At 42.3% G+C, this 10,909-nt stretch overlaps 1 pseudogene; it reads left to right on the top strand.

The window, feature by feature from the left end:
* The first annotated feature begins 1,033 nt into the window (after nucleotides 1-1,033).
* Nucleotides 1,034-1,127, top strand: LOC125458580 (U6 spliceosomal RNA; annotated as a pseudogene).
* The last annotated feature ends 9,782 nt before the right edge of the window (nucleotides 1,128-10,909 follow it).

Consider the following 10,909-nt stretch of genomic DNA (forward strand, 5'->3'; position numbering starts at 1 on the left):
TTTTTAATGTCAAGGGATGATGGTTAGATTCTTTGTTAGAGGTGGTCATTGCCCAGCACTTGTGTGGCAAGAATATTACTTGCCACTTGTCACCTTAAGCCTGCATATATCCGAGTCTTACTGCATTTGGCATGAACTACTTATGTATCTGAGGAATTGCAACTGGTGCTGAACACTGTACAATCATCAGCAAACATCCTCACTTCTGACCTTAGGATGAAGCAAAAGTCATTCATGAAGCAACTGAAATGATTGAGCCAAGGACATCAACCTAAGGAACTAAGGCAGAGATGCCCAGGCGTGGAGATGATTGTCCTCCAACTGTCACAATTGTCTTCCTTTGTGCCAGACATGACACTAACCAGTGGAAACTATTCCCTCTGGTTCCAGTTTTGCTAATGTCACTTGTTGCCATATGTGACCAGATGCAGCCTGATGTCAAGGGCAGTCACTCACTTCACCTCAACTCTGGAATTCAGTTTCTTTCTCCATGTTTAGTTCAAGGCAATAACAAGGTCAGAAGCTGACTGCCTTGGTGGAATTCAAATTGAGTGCAAGTGAACAGTTTATTGCTATATGTTGGTATATAGATCTATTGATGATTCCTTTCATCATTGTACTGATGATCAAAACTAGGCAGAGTTGTTTAATTATCCACTACCATTCATGACTGGTTGTGGCAGGCCAGCAGAGCTTACATCTGACCCATTGGCTGTTGAATTGTTTAATTCTGTTAACACTTGCTGCTTATGCTGTTTGGCACACAGATAAACCTGCTTTGTAGCTTTGCCGGGCTTTCACTCATTTTCTGAATGCCTGGTGCTGCACTTGGCACACCCTCTTGCTCTCTTCTTCGAGCCAAGGTCAATCCTCTGGTTAGATGGTAATGGTAGAATGCTGGCCCTTTAGATTGCAAATTGTGTTGGAGTACAATTCCGATGCTGTTGATGGCCCAAAGCGCCTCATGTCTTGAGTTGCTAGATCTGCTCGAAATCTGTTTCACTTAGCACGCTAGTGCTACACTACAACATATGTGCTCACTTCAGCAGCATATATACTAAAATCGGAATGATACAGAGAAGATGGCGCCTGCACAAGGATTAATTTGTGAAGTGTAGGGTGGTTTGGTGGCTCAGTGGTTATCACTGCTGCTTCACAACAGCAGGAACCCAGTTTCGATTTTACACTTGGGTGACTCTCTGTGTGGAGTTTGCACATTCTCCCCAAGTCTGCGTGGGTTTCGGCCGGGTACTCCAGTCTCCACCCACAATCCAAAGATGTGCAGGCTAGGTGTTCAGGGCTGTTTAGATTAGGTGGGTTATAGGGCGATGGGTCTGGGTGGGATGCTCTGAGAGACGGTGTGGATTTGTCGGGCCGAAAGGCCTGTTTCCACACTGTAGGGATTTTATGGAAGGAGACAGAGGGTATTCTCAACGTGAAGACAGGACTTCATTTCCACAAGATCAATGCAGTAGTCACCCTTACTAATGCCATCATTGACAGATGCAGTTGTGGCAGACAGGTTGGAGAGGATGAGGTCAGGCATAAGGTCTGACAGGATATAACAAGGGGATAGTGACGGTGTTGTCTAGGACAAATTGCTTAAGATATAGTTCCACAAGTATGACTGTCAGTCTGTTGCCTTACAAGTCTGTAAGACAGTTGACTCAACTTTCTCCCACCAGCCCTAAATGCTACTAAGGATGGCTTTGCAGGGTCGATTCAGCTGTGTTTGCTGCTATGCTTGTGTTGCAAAGAGAGGTAGTCCATTCCATTTCATCTGTTTCCTTCCTTTCCAGCTGCTGATGCAACGGAATGGTTTGATAGATCACTTCAGAGGCCAGTTAAAAATCAACTACATTGCTGTGGGCCTGGAGTCACACATAGACCAAACCGAATAAGGATAGCATTTCCCTCCCTAAAAAGGACCTTAGTGAGCTAGACAATATTTGACAAATGGCTTCATGGTCAAAATTAGACTTTGATTTTTTTTTTCCTTTAAGACAGAACTAAAATTTAAAAAATGAATTTTAAATAAAAATCTAGAGTTAAAATTCCATCTGCTATGGTGAGTTTCAAACCCAGGACATTATTTATATCACTGGATTACTACTGCAGCAACAATATACTTGGACCATCATCTCCTTGTTGTATTTGCATGTGCTAGAATTTCCATATGCAAATACTCAGGACCCTGTTTTATGGACGCAAAAGGGATTTGAACATACATTGCACCTTTCTTGTTATAAAGAGGGTTCATAGAGACAGCCAGTTCTTGGATGCATCCTCATAGCAATACAATAGAATGTAACTGCTTGGCCTGAGAATTAAATTGACAGTTAATACCCTTGTTGCATCTCCATGCCAACGACGACCAATACAAGTAGCATACTCTTCAAATGCTGTATGAAATGGTATCCATTTTTCAAGTCTGTTTCTTCCATCCTAGGGCTGGTAAGCATAGGAATAAAAAGCTTCAACTTTTTTTTAGCAATGAAATTCCAACCTACCAAACAATCAAGCTTATTGGGTTGGTTGCCTATTCAGATTTCCTTAACCCCAAAAGCAGTTATTATACTCTCAAATGGGTGAAAAGTCTTATCTTTCAATACCACACCCTGTTATGTCTCCTGAATTTACACAAAAGAATAAACAATGATGGAAGCGGATAGGAGAGCTGTTAGTGATGATGCAGGAGCAGGAATGTTGGTGAGGAAGTCCCAGTGACTGGGTGGTAAATGGGAAGTATAGAGGGCAGGGGGGTCAGTAGTTTTGGAGGATGAGGTGGCTGTGAGTCATGAGTGGAACTGAAACATGTCATCAGCAGAGCCAAAGAGTGACACTTACCCTTGGGAAAATCATTCTTCATCTTTCTGAAGCAATGCACGTTGTTTTGACTTGGGCACAGCACTGACCCAGGCTGCTTTGTCCAGGCTGGCTGGGTCTTGTAGCATGGTCTATGTTGCGAATTGGCATGACAAAATACAGCTGTCTTCACCATCACTCCATACAGCAGCATCTCCAGCTCTCTGTTGGGAACCAATTTTCCTTTCTGGGCCATAGTTTGTACGATAATAACGTAGCACCTCATGGTGAAGGGCAGTTCCTAGCTTGTGGCATCTTAAGTATGATTATGCAGCCATGCTTTAAAGCCGACACAAGCAGTGTAAACATTGGGAGGTCCCAACAATGATGAGCACTTCCACCTCTCCAGCCACACAATTCCACAAGAGCACCATAGAAAACACATGCACTGGTATTGAAGTGAAGAAGAGGATTGTATTAGAAAAGTCATTGTTCGCAATGACAAACTGAGCAAATCTCAACATAACACCAACTCAAAATCTGTAAATTCATCCATGCACAATGATGGCCTCTTTATTTAAAGAGAGAAGCAAATGTATTGAAGATAGTTTATGAAACTGATAATTGGAATGAGCAGGTTACTTTAAGAGGAGAAGTTTGATAGACTGGGTTCATTTTTGACTAGAGTTTAGAAGAACAACAGTTCACCTGGATTAATTTAAAGATTCCAAACAGTCTTGTAAAGGAGGACGTGGGAAAGATGCTTCTCCTTCTGAGTGATTTCAGAATTACAGGGCACTGCTTTATAGTTAACTGTCACCGTTTTAGAAGGCTGAGGAGATTGTTTTATTCTCAGGGCTGTGCCACTTTGGAAGTCTCTGTCTCACAGGACAGTGAAGGTGGGTCGCTGGATATTTTGAGATGGAGTTAAGTACAGGGATAGTAGAAAGTGGGAGAAGGAGTTTCTCGATGGGAATGTGGAATTCAAAATAAAGACAGAGTAGCCCCAATCTTTTTGAATTGGGAAGGAGGCATTAGGGCTGAAATGGCTTACTTTTTCTCCCAATTCATGCTTTAAGTGAATTAGAAACAAAAATTTGTTGCAAACCCATTTTTAAAGAGCTGTTGTTTAACTTGGGATGGTTGCAAAAGTAATTGCACATAAAGCTAAAAATATTTTCATTAGCATTACTGTTCAAGAATAGTTTATAAAGCTCAATTTAAAAGTTAACTTAATCAGATGAACAGAAGCCAAATAGGTTGGCTGGCAGGATAAGGTAAACAATGACACAGCTTCAGTGTAACCCTGAAAACTCCATAATCACACAATATACGCAATGTTATTAATACAACAATGGCTTAACAAACTTTAATTATGAGCAATGTAACATAGCATTTTTATACTTTGTTTTATTTTTATCTTCCCACTTCATAAAGTGTCTATAAATGCTGTTCCAAATAAAATAGGGCAGTGTAAGGATTAGTTTTAAAAGGAAAATGCTAGAACTCTGAAATAAAAAAAGCCTGAAGAGGTCAGGCTGAGTCTGTGAAAAGAAAAAGTTGACAGTATAGTTCAGAGATATTTCATTGATCTGAATTTTTTTTATTCATTGCAAAAATATACTTTATTCATAGAAGGAAATCTTTACGTACATACACAGTTAATACAGTCATTCTGATCTATGCTGTCATGACTTACTGAAAATAAAATAAACATTGGCTTTTGCCTTTTACTGTATTTTTGGCATTTAGCTGAGGCATCAGCAGGGTCTGATTACTGAATGGATCCCCTCTTTGCTTGGCAAAAGGATCTCAAACAGTGATCTTTCCCCACTGTGCCTTGGCAGCAGCTGCCCCAACCTTTACTGCGTCCCTCACTTGCAACACTCAGCTGGGGTCAACTCTTTCTACTGGAAGACCAGTAAGTTTCGGACAGACCAAAGTGCATCTTTCACCATGTTGATGGCCCTCCAGACACAGGTGATGTTGGTCTTGGTGTGCGTCCCAGGAAACTGACTATAGAGCAGAGTCCACGTCACAGAGGTATTTGGGATGAGCCTCGACAAAAACCATTGCATTTCCCTCCTGACTTCCTTTAAATTGGCACATTCCAGAAGGAGGTGTGTGACAGTCTTGTCCCCTCTGCAGCTACTTGAAGGGCAGTGTGCAATGGTGCAGAGAGGCCGGGCATCATGAAGGATCTCACAGGCAAAGCCCTTCTCACCACCAGCCAAGTAATGTCCTGGTGCTTGATGGAGAGCTCTGGTGATGACTTTGGCAGTCTGCACAGAGAACCCCTTGACAAGATCCACTGTTTGTTTTTCCCAAAGGGTACGAAGGATGCTACATGGGTTCTCTGTGCAGACTGCCTGATTGACCACAAATTTCTCCTTGAGGGACAGGTGGTATGGGATGATCCAACTACTTGCAGCGTTCCATGGCAACGAGGCCAAGCAGATCCTTTGCAACACCGGGGACAGGTAGAACCTCAGTAAATGGTGACACTTGGTGTTTACATACTGAGGATATATGCACAGCTTGATGCTGCCACACACAAAGGTGGCCATTTGGGTGAGGGTAGCATTGAGTATCCTTCTCCTCCCTTTGTCCAGTTCTGTATACATAATGCCCCTTTGAACTCAGTTCATCTACAAGCGCCAGGTGAAGTGAAAGCTGGCCCAGCTGACAGCAGCAACATAGGTTCAGGGAATAGGCCAGACTTGTGCCATGAACAACAACATTGAGATTATCTCACACCTGATGACCAAGTTTTTACCTGCAACAGAACGGGATCGGTGCTCCCATCTGCCTAGTTTCTGCCTCATTTTGGTGACACACTCCTCCCAAGTTTTGGTGCAGGCCCCAGCCCCTCCAAACCACATATCCAGCACTTTCAGGTATTCTGTCCTGGTGGTGAAGGGAATGAAGGATCAGTCAGCCCAGTTCCCAAAGAACATGGCCTTACTCTTGCCCCTACTGACCTTGGCGCCTAAGACTAGTACAAACTGGGTGTAGATGCTCAGGAGTGTGCTCACTGACCCTGAATCCAAGCAGAAAACAGCAACATCATCCAGGTAGAGGGAGGCTTTGACCTGCAGGCCTCTGCTGCCTGAAATAGACACCCCTCTTCCTGATGGACTCAGCAAAGGGCTCTATGCAGCATACAAACAAGGCAGGAGAGTGTGGGCAGCCCTGCCTGACTCCAGATCTGATTGGGGAGCATTCTGATTCCCATTGATTGAGACTGTGGTAACAATGTTGGTGCAGAACAGTCAAATCCAAATGTAGATTCCCTCCCCAAAGCTCTGAAATGAAAACTCTTTCTCTTGGCAGATGCTACCTGACCCTAAGCTTTTATTCCAGGTATCTTTGCTCTTGTTGTATAAGGATTAGGTATATATTTTTGGTCTGGGTGACTACAACAAAGTTTTGTAATACAATGGTAAATTGACACCGTTCTAAAATCATTTGCATAAAGCTGTCATTTTCAGCACTTTATTGTACATCACCTAGAAAATCCCAAATGAGCTATCACAACATGACTTTAGAGCTTAACCAGATTATTCTGTACATCTGTTTAGCACTAAATTTGCATTTCTAAGTGTCTTCAGGTAGCTGCGAGAAGCATTTCATTGTCCCAAAGTAGCACATAAAAACAAACACAATTCTGTACTTATTTTAAATTAAACTGTTCAGATATTTCGTGACACATCTCTGGAGCAGGTTTTTGGGCCCAGAAGAAAGACACCACCAAAGCACAACAAGTGCCCATGAAGTATTGATGAAAACGGATCACAATAAAGTAGCTCACAATGATTACCAAGCTTCAGACTCAAATTCTAACTAACACACAATTAAAAGTAATTTCACTGTGACATAGAATCAATTTCTAACACTTTGGATTGTTGCATTGAAACAAAGAAACCTACAGCACAGGAACAGGCCCTTCGGCCCGCCAAGTCTGCACTGATCACCTGTCAGCTATTTTCTAACGGTCTGTGTCCATTTGCTCCCTGCCCATCCATGTACCTGTCCAAATATATCTTAAAAGATGCTAACGTGTCTGCGTCTACCACCTCCACTGGCAACGTGTTCCAGGCGCCCACCACCCTCTGTGTAAAGAACTTTCCACGCATATCTCCCTTAAACTTTCCTCCTCTCACTTTGAACTCATGACCCCTAGTAATTGAGTACCCCACTCTGGGAAAAAGCTTTTTGCTATCCACCCTGTCTATACCCCTCATGATTTTGTAGACCTCAATCAGGTCCCCCCTCAAGCTTCATCTTTCTAATGAAAATAATCCTAATCTATTCAACCTCTCTTCATAGCCAGCACCCTCCATACCAGGCAACATCCTGGTGAACCTCCTCTGCACCCTCTCCAAAGCATCCACGTCCTTTTGGTAATGTGGCGACCAGAACTGTACACAGTACTCCAAATGTGGCCAAACCAAAGTCCTATACAACTGCAACATGACCTGCCAACTCTTGTACTTAATACCCCGCCCAATGAAGGAAAGCATGCCATATACCTTCTTGACCACCCTATTGACCTGCGTTGTCACCTTCAGGGAACAATGGACCTGAACACCCAGATCGCTCTGTTCATCAATTTTCCCTAGGACTTTTCCATTTACTGTATAGTTCGCCCTTGAATTTGATCTTCCAAAATGCATCACCTCGCATTTGCCCGGATTGAACTCCATCTGCCATTTATCTGCCCAACTCTCCAGTCTATCTATATTCTGCTGTAATTTCTGACATTCCCCTTCACTATTAGCTATTCCACCAATCAGTCTCATCAGCAAACTTGCTGATCAGACCACCTACACCTTCCTCCAGATCATTTACATATATCACAAACAACAGTGGTCCCAGCACAGATCCCTGTGGAACACCACTGGTTACAGGTCTCCAATTTGAGAAACTCCCTTCTACTACTACCCTCTGTATCCTGTTGCCCAGCCAGTTTTTTATCCATCTAGCTAGCACACCCTGGACCCCATGTGACTTCACTTTCTCCATCAGCCTGCCATGGGGAACCTTATCAAACGTCTTACTGAAGTCCATGTATATGACATCTACAGCCTTTCCCTCATCAATCAACTTTGTCACGTCCTCAAAGAATTCTATTAAGTCGGTAAGACATGACCTTCCCTGTACATTGCTACTTTCCCAAGTGACTGTGTATAGGTATTAATATTTCATACAGATGCCTCAAATTGCATTCTACAAACAATGATTTGAAAAATGCAACTATATGATCTGCCCTTACAAAAACCAGCACTGGTGGATCTATGACAGCAGAAGACCAAATGTGAATATATTTGGCCTAACGGTAAGACCAGCATCACACATTTATTTTGCAATATTGCTGCCATACAAAGCTGAGCATTTAGAATCATGTAAATACTTTTTAAACATGAAAATGGGTCTCAAATGCACATGAAAAACCTATACAACTCAGGCCAAAAAGTGAGCCAGGTTGGCAAAAAGTTTCTACTGAACACACTGCTTAGAACATGTATTTTTAAAAGATGAATGTGAGTTTAAGAAAGGGGGCAGCAATAATGAACTTCATTAATCAAATTTTAAAAATAAACTGAAGAGATGTTGGGATGACAATTTATTTTTCATATCTCATTGGAGACAAATCACCAAACAGTAAAATATGAATTTATTTCACGTTATAAAATTCATTTCTTGAATTGGGTTTTGGGAAGGTTTTATTTACGTGTATTCAGGAATTTCTAATCCCTCAATGGGACTTGCATGATTACTGAAATCTACACTAATAAAGCTGTGTTGTCATTCTTTAACCAGAAATTGAATAATATAGTTTGACGAACATTTTTGGCTTTTGTGGTTTAGTTGGTAGCAGACTCATCTCTGAATCACAAGGTTCCACTTTCAAGTCCTGCTACAGGGTTTGAACACAAGAGTTGAGGCTGAAACACCAACACAATTCCGAGGAAGCTATGACTGATGGCAGTGTTAACTTTTGAATGGCATAAGGCCTTAAAAGATAGGAATAGAAGTAAGACCATTCAGCCCATCGAGTCCATTCCACCATTTAATCATGGCTGATGGCCATTTCAACTCCACTTCCCTGCACTCTCCCCGTAGCCCTTGGTTCCTTGTGAGATCAAGAATTTATCAATCTCCGCCTTGAAGGCATTTAACGTAGTCATGCAGATATGAAAGCTTCCATGGTACTTGAAGAACAGCAAGACATTTACCACCGGTGTTGTGGCCAATATTTACTACTTAACAAAAATTAAAGTAATATTTATGGACATTATTACATTGCTGTAGGGAGTTTGTCAAGTGCAAATTGGCAGTTGCTTCTCCTAAACAGGACAGTGACTACAGTTTAAAAAGTTCTTCATAACCTGTGAAGCACTTTGAGACATCCAACAGTCATGAAGAACACCAGAACATTGCAGGTCTTTTATTATTTCCTTTAATAATATGTTCTCACTATGCCATTTTACTTAAAAAAGCAGGAAGGATACAGTGAAAGCAAAATGCTGTGCTTGAAACACATACTTCTGTCCAAAGTTTCTTCTCAACTTGTGTTGAAACATTAGCATAGCACAATGTCATCATTGTAAACAATTGTGGACATTTGCTACACTGGTTTTTAAGAGTTATAGAATCAGAGATGGGCAGCATGGAATCAGACCATTCCATCCAACTCGTCCTTGCCAACCAGAAATCCTGTATGATTCTAGACCCATTTGCCACCCATATCCCTCTAAACCCTTCCTATTTATATCCCATCCAGATGTTGCAATTGTACTAGCCTCCACCACTGCCTCTGGAATCTCATTCCACACATACACCACCCTCTGCATGTAAAAGTTGCCCCTTAGGCCCCTTTTAAATCTTTCCCCTCTCACCTTAAATCTATGCTGTCTAGTTTTGGACTCACCCATCCCAGGGAAAAGACCTCACCTACTTACCCTATCCACATCCCTTATGATTTCATAAACCTCTATAAGGTCACCCCTCAGCCTGTGACTCTCCAGGGAAAATAGCCCCAGCCTAATCAGCCTCTTCCTACAGTTCAAACCCTCCAGCCCTGGCAGCATCCTTGTAACTCTGTTCTGAGCCCTTTCAAGTTTCACAAAATCCTTCCTATAGCAGGGAGACGAGAATTGCACACAGTATTCCAAAAGTGGTCTCACCAATGTTCGGTGGAGTCCTCCCAACTCCTATACGCAATGCACTGACCAATAAAGGCAAGCAGACCAAACACCTTCTTTACTATCCTATCTACATACAACTTCATTTGCAAGGAACTATAAACCTGCACTCCAAGGTCTCTTTGTTCAGCAACACTCCCCAGGACTTTACCATTAAGTATGTAAGCCCTGCCCCGATTTGCCTTTCTAAAATGTGGCATCTCACATTATTTAAATTAAACTCCACCTGCGACTCCTCAGCCCATTGATTCATCTGATCAAGATCCTGCTGTACTCTTTGCTGTCCAGTACACCTATTTTGGTGTCATCTGCAAACTTACTAACCATACCTCCTATGTTCAAATCCAAATCATAAATCATATCCATGTAAATTACAAAAAAAAAGACCCAGCACCAATTCTTGCGGCATGCCACTAGTCACAGGCCTCCAGTCTGAAAAGGAATCCTCCACCACACCTCCCTCTATCTTCTACCTTCGAGCCAATTCCATATCCAAATGGCCAGTTCTCCCTGCATTCCATGTGATCTACCTTGCTAACCAGCATATGAGCAACCACATCGAATACCTTACTGAAGTCCATATAGATCATGTCCACTGCCCTCATCAATCCTCTGTTACTTCATTACACGATTTCTTATGCACAGCCATGCTCACTATCCCTAATTAGTCCTTGCCTTTACAAATACATGTAAATCCTGTCCCTCAGGATTCCCTCCAACAACTTGCCCACCAGCAATGTCAGGCTCATTGGTCTATAGTTCCCTGGCTTTTCCTTACCACCTTTCTTAAATAGTGGCACTATGTTAGCCAACCTCCAGTTTTCCAGCCTCTCAGGTGATACAAGTATCTCAGGAAGGGGCCCAGCAATCAATTCCCTCCCTTTCCACAGAGCTCT

The sequence above is a fragment of the Stegostoma tigrinum genome, chromosome 13 (genome assembly GCF_030684315.1).
Source record: "Stegostoma tigrinum isolate sSteTig4 chromosome 13, sSteTig4.hap1, whole genome shotgun sequence".
Lineage (NCBI taxonomy): Eukaryota > Metazoa > Chordata > Chondrichthyes > Orectolobiformes > Stegostomatidae > Stegostoma > Stegostoma tigrinum.